Genomic DNA, 9,518 nt, shown 5'->3' on the forward strand with positions numbered 1-9,518 from the left:
GGTGCAGGTCTGCATTTTCAAGTGGGGTTCCTGTTCCCTGTGGCCATGTCCCCTTGGACCTGGAAGTGACCTAGTGATGCCAAGTCTGGTTGTGCAAATAACTGCATGGGAATCTAGCTCAGTGTCTGCCACTGTCTGTTGTGCTTGCATGTTCTTTTTCTTCATTTCTCTGTTTCTGCAGCTTAAGTGAATCTGAGAGAGCCGAGAACAAGAGGTTAAAACTTAATAGCGTTTGTTGTCCTGCATGAGCAGTTTACTGGTTGGTGTGGCTCTTCTGTTTGTTCACTTGATTTGCAGATGTCCATGGCTGCTGGCTTTGGTTTTGTTACAAGTCTGTTGCATCCAAGTTACAGAGTAAGTTACTAATATTCCTGATGGATATTAGTACAGCTACAATGACACTAGCACAGTTCAAATAAATACAGGCAAAATTAATATATACAAGGTTTCTAATGTCTCTACTTTGTTCCTAATAGCACATTTCCCCTGATGTATTAGATTTTTTTGCTGGGTCTCTGGGTCCTAAGGCCACTGGCTCAGTTTGGTAGTGGGGAGGAGACAAATTCAAGCAAGTCATCAGCATCCCAGATCCTTTGTTGAGAGGAGTATGATGTTGATTGGTTTGTACTTTTGAGTCTGCATTTAGAAATGCATGTTAAAAAGTGCACATCTTAGTTCTCCTTCATTGGTTCGTACTCCACTTTGTAGCTGAATTGACTGCATATAGTGTGCTTTACATGCATTGAATAGTTTTGTTATCCTAAAACTGGTTTTAACCATGTCTCAGAATTGCACTTCTTTGACCAATATTTGACTATTGATGAACTGTTTATAGCACTGGGGCATTTCGGCATCTTCCTGTGCCTGTGTGTTTAAGGGCTCTCCTGTCATCTCATGCTTCTGCTCTCATAAGATTTGATCTTTTATGCTGCTTTTTAAAATTCTAAGTTAGAGCTCATTTCTGTTAGTAACAAAAATCAAGACAATAGTGTTATACTGCCTAACTGTACAAAGCTGAGCAAACAATAAAACAAATCAGGTAATTGTTACCTGGTCATAACAGTGGTTACAGTTAAAGAAGTAAAAAAGACCTGTCCAGGCTGGCCAACACAAGTTCAGGCAATGTCTGACTATTCCTGAGAACTATTTTGTAGGCCTAATACAAAGTCTGCAGCCTCTTAAAAATGATGCTTAATAAGTTACAGTATGTTTCAGGGATACTGTATAGGTGGGGATTCCTCTGAGCTGAAACAGTTGCTGCTTGTGACAGGAGAAGACTTGATGTTGGTCCATGATGGCTTAGGCTAATTTACATCTGAGGGGCTGTGTTAGAGTTTTCTCCTTTTTGCCCTGCACAAGGATTTAGAGGGTTTAGGTGGGCACCCATCTGTATATTTTGGTTACAGAGCAGGTTGCTTAAATTCCCACTGGATATTAGTGTGGTTACATTGATCCAGGGAGCTGATCCACTCAAAAATAATCTGGTGTCATGGTTTAAACCTAGCCAGACAGCTCGTTCACTCACTCCCAGTGAGTGGTGCTGGGCTGGAAGCAATCAAGGCCTGCGTCCACCCACCCCCCCTGGGGGCTCTCCCCTTCCCCGCTCCCGGAGGAATGGGGATGAGAATTGAAAGAGTGCAACTCCCACGGGTTGAGACAAAAACAGTCCAGCGAACAATGTACAACACAAATCACCACTGCTACCACCAACGACAACGATAAGAGAAAATATCAAGGGAAGGGAATAAGATACCACCCGCCGAGTCTGACCCAGAAGACCCCGTGTCCTTCCGGGTAACTCCCACTTAGCCCCACCGGGCATGATGTGCTGTGGTATGGAATACCTCTTTGGCTAGCTTGGGTCAGGTGTCCTGTCTCTGCTTCCTTCCAGCTTCCCCTCCTCCCTGGCAGAGCATGAGCCTCACAAAGTCCTTGGTCAGGATAAACATTACTTAGCAACAACTGAAAACATCGGTGTTATCAGCACTGTTCCCAGGCTGAAAGTCAAAACACAATGCTGCACCAGCTACCAAGGAGAAAAATTGACTGCTAATGCTAAACCCAGGACACCTGGACTGAAAAAAAAAATAGAATAGGTCTGCCTGGACCAGCTCACCATGGAACTATACAACTTTCAGGGTTAGCACAAAGAAAGGGATGAAAACATTTGGGGGAATGTTACACTTGCAGTGACAGGATTCAGATTTGGTTTTGGAGAATGTGTGAATAAACAGGTCAGATTAGCTTCTGTTTGCTATACGGTAACTACATGTGCATCCGCAGTTACTCTGCAGCAGCTTGCATACTACTGTAAGTGAAAGTAACTAAAAAAAAAAAAGGAATGTTATCTTACAGTCCCTGCAGGGGAGATGATACAGCAGTACGTCAGCAGCTCCCACTTCCGTAATGGTTGTCAACACAGATAAAAGAAGGCTCAGTCCCACTCCCCTGTTCCTTCTCCAACCAAAAGCCTAGTTATATAATATACTACAGTAGGCATGCATGTGACTTGAGTCAATTTAGGACATTAACATTGTCCTCTTATTTTGGACTATGGCAGCTCTGTAGGTATTTCTGATGTGTGAGAAGATTCACATAGAGGCTTATTGAATAAGCCATAAAGTGACTGACTTAACACTTTGATTAGTTTTCCTTAGTTTTTTTTTTTCTGCATTTCCAGTTTAGAAAAGTACATTGAATTTTGCCTGTAATACTGATTTTTCAAGCATATTCAATGGTCAGGCTATAAGAGTATATCAAAAAAGGTAAGGGTCAAGAACTCTTAGAATATATTGAACTTTCTTGATGTTTCATTTGTCTTTTTTTAATCACCTGCTGTAGCGCATTCTTTTCTCTTGTTAGTCACCTAATTCATCACTTTTTTTCAAACTAAGAGTAAAGCAGCTGTTCTGCTCTGGTTTTTTTTTTAGCTGTATATGATTTTTTTTTGTGTACCCCTCTCAAGAGACAATACTGTAGGTTGTGGGTACTTTACCTGCATTTCTTATATTGCTATGTATCAGTGAAGGAAATATAAACTAGGAATAGGGAGAGCCTTTTGCTTTTTTTGACAAATCTGATAGCCAGGCTCTTGGTGATTGCTATTTTCATTAGCTTGTCATTCAGAAAAAGTAAATTTGATGGGGGTGAATGATGTTTGCTGTATTTGTGGCTTATATTCTAACAACCAATACTTCTGGTTTAATTACTTCAAAATAGTCTTAGTAAATCCAAACTCAGACAACATGCTGGCTAGTGAGGGAATTGATTAGAAAAGTCTTTCTGAAAATATCTTATTTCAGGTTGGCAGTGATTTTAAAAACTACTGCAAACAAAGTAAGTTGAGTTATGTGAAAATAGCACTGACGTTTGCCCATAGCTTCTATCTGATTAAGTGGAAGTGACACCAGTAGATTAGAATGAGACTAAGACAATTCACATTGCAATTGTGTTAGTTTAACTTTAACAATCTTTTAACACTCTTGTTTAAATGTGGCTGACATACCATAATTACAAATCTACAAGCCTTGATTATAGAATTTTACATCATGAACCTATGGGGGAAGTGTATTGATTTTTGTGAAGCAACTCTTTTTTTTTTTTTTTTAAACCACCTTCCTAAACTATGGAATCTTCCCAAGATTGTTCTTTTCCTGTCGTGCTGGTGTTGGTGCTATTTTTATTCTTTGTAAAATAACGTCATATTGCCAAGCAATTTACACTGTGATTTTTTTTTTTTTTTTTTTTTTTTTCCTGCAAGCACAGGAAGTTCTGCAAGTTGCACAAAACTGTTGGCCTATTTTTAAATTAAATTATTTTACTGGTGAGCTCAGGATGTATTTTGTGCAAATATGAATTATTGCAGGGAGTACAGATATTCCTTTTGATGTAGGTTGACTAATTCAGGCGCAGAAATAGCTCACTTTCTTATTACTCAAGAAATCTGCTATTTCTGGTGTAAATCACTTTTTTTTTTTCTCAGTCTTCTGTCCACCATATGAATTATGGATAGGTGCTTACTTGCTTGTTTTCCATTAGCCATAGGCACTAGCTCTCATTTTTAGCATCAATATATTGATAAGAAACTCATGTCTCCTTTTGTAGTTCTTGTTGCATACAATTTTCTAATTATAACAACTGGTTGTTAGCTCAATTAATAGGAAGGGGTGGGTTATGTTATGTTATACAGGTATTGAAGAATGATCTGCAAAGCTGTTCAGCTATACTGAGTCTGCATGATAATGCAATTTAATATCTGTACACTTCACACCCAAGAGCTCAGGGATTCAAGAGGGTGAATGTATTGCATGCACTGTTGGATACAAGCTGACTCTATCCAAATTAAATAACCATTCTCAGAGTGCAGGAGCATTGTGCATTTGTTGTCTAGGTTTATCAGCAGCTCAGTCCTGGAGTCTTAAACTTGGGTTTCATGCTAGCCAAATGTGGTTATTGTGGTTCAGAGCTACTTAGATATGTCTTAAGTACCTTCTGTAGTACTCCTGGAATTGGGAGCAGAAAGTCCAGAGCTGGCCTGCATATGAAAGCTGCTTTGGTCTTTTAGAGTTACTAACTTAACATAAACAACTGCATTATTGGACCTCGCTGACAGAGGGCACCTGCATTTACGTAGTGCTGAGTTAACATCTGTGGCATACATAGTCACCAGCCCATATAATTAGCTGAAGGGTAGTTGCAAGTTGACTCATCTCCAGAAAATTACTTGCATGAAGGGATTCCTATTTCCCTGTGTATTTTAATGCATGCTTTCTTTTAAATTTCAGCAATATCAAACAGTGTCCACAGGTATCTTAAAAAGCTGTGAAAAGAGCACTGTGTTGTTTTGTTTGGGTTTTGTGGTTTTGTTTAGTTTTCCTTGTTTGGTTGGTTTTTATGATTTTTGATTTAATTTGTTTTACATTTTCAGCAGACCTAAACACTGGTTCCTTTTTAGAAGTGTCTCACAAATTCAAACTAGTAATGGGCAGATCTTTAAAAGATTGCCTCCTTTACATTCCTTTCTCCATCTCATTACCTCTTCTCAAAAGACATCAAAGCCTTTAGTGAAACCCATAGAACAGAATCATAGAATAGTTAGGGTTGGAAAGGACCTTAAGATCATCTAGTTCCAACCCCCCTGCCATGGGCAGGGACATCTCACACTAAACCATCTCACCCAAGGCTCTGTCCAACCTGGCCTTGAACACTGCCAGGGATGGAGCATTCACAACCTCCCTGGGGAGCCCATTCCAGTGCCTCACCACCCTAACAGGAAAGAATTTCCTCCTTATATCCAATTTAAACTTCCCCTGTGTAAGTTTTAACCTGTTACCCCTTGTCCTGTCACTGCAGTCCCTAATGAAGAGTCCCTCCCCAGCATCCTTATAGGCCCCCTTCAGATACTGTGCTATAAGGTCTCCACGCAGCCTTCTCTTCTCCAGGCTGAACAGCCCCAACTTTCTCAGCCTGTCTTCATACGGGAGGTGCTCCAGTCCCCTGATCAACCTTGTGGCTCTCCTCTGGACTTGTTCCAACAGTTCCATGTCCTTGTTATGTTGAGGACACCAGAACTGTACAAAATACTCCAAATGAGGTCTCACAAGAGCAGAGTAGAGGGGCAGGATCACCTCCTTTGGCCTGCTGGTCACGCTCCTTTTGATGCAGCAGAGGATACAGTTGGCTTTCTGGGCTGTGAACGCACACTGCAGCCAGCTCATGTTAAGTTTCTCATCTACCAACACCCCCAAGTCCTTCCATGCAAGGCTGCTCTGAATCTCTTCTCTGCCCAACCTGTAGCTGTGCCTGGGATTGCCCCAACCCAGGTGTAGGACCTTGCACTTGTCATGGTTAAACTTCATGAGGTTGGCATCAGCCCACCTCACAAGCGTGTCAGGGTCCCTCTGGATGGCATTTCTTCCCTCCAGAGCAACAACTGAACCACACAGCTTGGTGTCATTGGCAAACTTGCTGAGGGCGCACTCAATCCCACTGTCCATGTCAGTGACAAAGATGTTGAACAAGATCAATCCCAACACTGATCCCTGAGGGACACCACTCATTACTGGTCTCCAGGCGGACATTGAGCCGTTGACCACAACTCTTTGCATGCGGCCATCCAGCCAGTTCTTTATCCACGGAGTGGTCCATCCATCAAAGTGATGTCTCTCCAATTTAGAGACAAGGATGTAGTGTGGGACAGTGTCGAACGCTTTGCATAAGTCCAGGTAGATGGCATGGTTCTGGCATCTTGGGCTTTTTGTGCTTACAGTTATCTTCTCCCCTCTGAGACAAATTTGTCTTGTGCATGTCCATGCTGACCAAAGTAATCTACTGACATCATCATTTTAACTGGTTAAACTATGTTGTGCATCAGGTTTATCACCATGCGTTGGTAATGGATATTAAGGGGGAAGGGCAAGAACATATGCAAAACTGTGTCTTTGCAACCTTAAATTCTTTAAGCACTCTTTCAGAAGCTTGGTAATAGAGTAGTTACAGTTGCTTGGCAACCCTAGTTTCGTGCCATTATGCATGCATGTAGTACTCTTGTCTTGGTTTTGATTGTACATACTTTTTTCTTTACATTCTTACTCATGGCATGGAGCTACGTACTCATCTATGTGGATAAACCAGTTACAAGTAATCACTTTGTGCTGAATTAGAATATGGATCTACGGGAAAACAAAAAAAAGACAAAAAAAAAAACAAACTAGATTTGTGGTAGTGCTTTATGTACCAAAGATGAGTTACAACTGCATAATCCAGCCTGGCTTGACTGTGAGTTATTATTAAATTATATGTATTATATAGGTGGGAAACTCATTCTGGATCAGGAGGTGCACTGTATTTTCTTAAAACTGTATTAGGTCTCTTTCCTGATGTGTTGTGAATTGATTATACACACAGTATGACTAGTTGTGTTTAATTTTGCTTATTACTGTAGCACTTCCAGTTTATCCCCAGCTGGGGGAGGGAAAGAGGAATTTGATTCTCTGCTTTTTCTCCAAAACAAAAGTCTTGACTGAAGATGATGACTGGGTAATAGAAGGGAAAATGAAGTGGAGATCTGTGGAACTCCAATTATTACCATGTCAGAGGTCCTATTTTTTGTTCTTCCTTCTCTAGAAGCAAAGATCTCAGGCTCCTTAGCATTTACAAATTTCAGCTGTCCTATTCCATTCCATGCCATTCTCTCCCTGAATTTTTGCCAGTCCAGAACCTATTTGCGATGGGCTGATTAACTTTTCACTTCTCTCCAGCTCTTGTTTTCATTCCATCTGAAATGCTTTTTCAGCTTTCTTGATGGACTAGCCTTTTGCTTCGTTGTCCATGACCATCCAAGTTGCTTCTTTCTGTACCTCAGCAAAATCATGATCCCCAGTCATCATTCTCTGCTTTTTGAGTAGTTCATAACTTAAGCACTTTCATCCTGGCTGCATCTGTTGGATTCTTCCATTCCTCTGACTCCTTCATGCTCCCACTGGCTGCCTGCATTCAGGGATGCCCTAGCCAGGCAGACTTTCTCAGCAGGGCAAAAAGGAAACTTCAGTTGTGGCTATGGCAAGGATTTAAAAAAGTCCCTTGCTCTTGCATTCCTATATGAGTGTATTGCAAAAGCAGGGAAATAACTGTGTTGAGAAGCAAGGGCAGGATGTGAAGCCCTGGTTATTCAGAGAAGTCTTTGGAAGTGGAGTTGCTGTGAAAATGTTAAAAAAATCAAGTAATTTTTGACTTGAAATATTTTTCTGTCTTCAAAAAAAAACCTTGTACCTGTTTTTCATTGTGTTCACAGTAGTAATTCCTCACAAAAGCCACGCTTACAAAGTTAACCTTAAGTGTCATGGTAAGTTAGTTATTTAAGCTGTAGATGCCTGAGGGCTAAAAATTACGTGCATACTTGTGTGTGGTCACATTTTGACTCTTCAAAGAGAAAGTTTCTTTCTTATGGTGAGAGAATGAATGTATAAACTAGAAATCTTGTCCAAATCAGACAGTAGTCACTTATGGCTATGACAACATGGCACTTTATGGTATTAAAATTAGTCCTTCCATCATCTTTCTCCCTGACTTTTCCTCGTAGGCCCCAGTCTGTAATGCCTGTGTGCTTATGTAGCCTTAGTGAACCCGAGAATGTGCGTAAGTAATTGGAATATTTAAGACTGGATATTTTAAGTTCTGCAGGTAGTAATTAGCACAGTGCCAATTTTACTGCCCTATACCTGTGCGTAGTGTTAATACATGGAATTTATTATACTACAACAACAACAAAAAAAGGCACTGTACCCTCTACAGTTCCACTATTATGGATTTTTAGGTTTTACTAAGTCAGCATAGATATTTCATTATCCAGCCAATACATGCTGTCAGCTTTGGGGTTTCTGTGTGCTTAGGCTGAATCTATGGCATATTAGCATATACCGTGGTTAATAGTAACATTGGTTTCGAAAAGATGCATGTCCTTTCAATAGTGAAGCTACTCAGTAGCATAACTGAGAAATTCCTTCCCATCTTCAGAGTTCCACTGAGCTTGCTTAGTCCATCCAGGGAAGTTTTTCTCGTGTTGGTCTTTCTAATGCTGGAGAGCAGTCTTATTTGGTGCCTTAAGCATGTAAGTGACATTCTAGCTCATATAGAACCTGATTTATTGGAAATCACTGGAGGTTGTGGGAGACATATAAAGAGTAGTAGTGTGTGCTTGCTCTATCCTTGTACCATTTTACAATTTTTATTTTAGCCATCCACTAGTAGTTCCTGCAGCTGTGGCTCAGGAAGGTGGAATTTTTGTCAGCCTAGCAGGGAGGATCTTGATTTTATTACACATTCAGAAAACTCATGTTGTGCATACTTTTTTCATCTGTCAGCCTTCAGTGAAAATGTGTGCCCTTCCTATGACCAGAGATGTACTTGCTAGTGATAATGATGCAACTACAGGAGATGACACTGGTGTTCATCTCTTGAATGGTCCAGAGTAGGTAATTTAGTACCTTTGGGGAGTGAGAAAGGAGGGGATTTGAGGCTTTTTCAGCAGCCACAAGTCAGAGCAGTCTAAACCACTAGTAGCTCTGCACCCTAAACAGAGCAGAAGTGAAGTCCTTTCAGAAATCAGTGTCATCCTAATTCGGAGGTCTCATTTCCCTCTTCTTCTTTCCAATTCTCTGGTCTCTGATGCTAGTCAAACCTTTTGCTGGCCTCGCTCAATTTGCTTAACCCCGGAGAAAACCTGTCAGCTTTTGGTTTGGTTGTTTTTTTTTTTTTTTTTTTGTTCTTACTGTGTTAATTTCCTGCTCTTTTGGTGAACTGAATTGGCTCCTGGAGTGATCATTTGAGCATTAGTGCTGGGATAGGAGTGGGGAAGACCTCTGTTCAGCAGTGGCTGGCTTTTAGACTATCTTGAACCATCTTATCTTACTTTGCTCTTCAGCTTGGGGAGCTGAAGTGGAGAAGAGAAAGTGAGTAGAAGATAGATGAGAAAGTGAGTAGAAGATAGATGAGGAAGTAAATCATGTTATGGAAAAGGT

At 40.8% G+C, this 9,518-nt stretch overlaps 1 protein-coding gene across 1 annotated transcript in view; it reads left to right on the forward strand.

Annotated features, from left to right (window-relative positions):
• The window catches only part of TBCA (tubulin folding cofactor A), a 28,928-nt gene that overhangs the window by 1,495 nt on the left and 17,915 nt on the right, over nucleotides 1-9,518 (forward strand). The window lies entirely within an intron of this gene.

Source organism: Pezoporus occidentalis, unplaced genomic scaffold, assembly GCF_034315485.1.
Source record: "Pezoporus occidentalis ecotype Australia unplaced genomic scaffold, CSIRO_AGI_Poc_V1 ctg16, whole genome shotgun sequence".
Taxonomy (NCBI): Eukaryota; Metazoa; Chordata; class Aves; order Psittaciformes; family Psittacidae; genus Pezoporus; species Pezoporus occidentalis.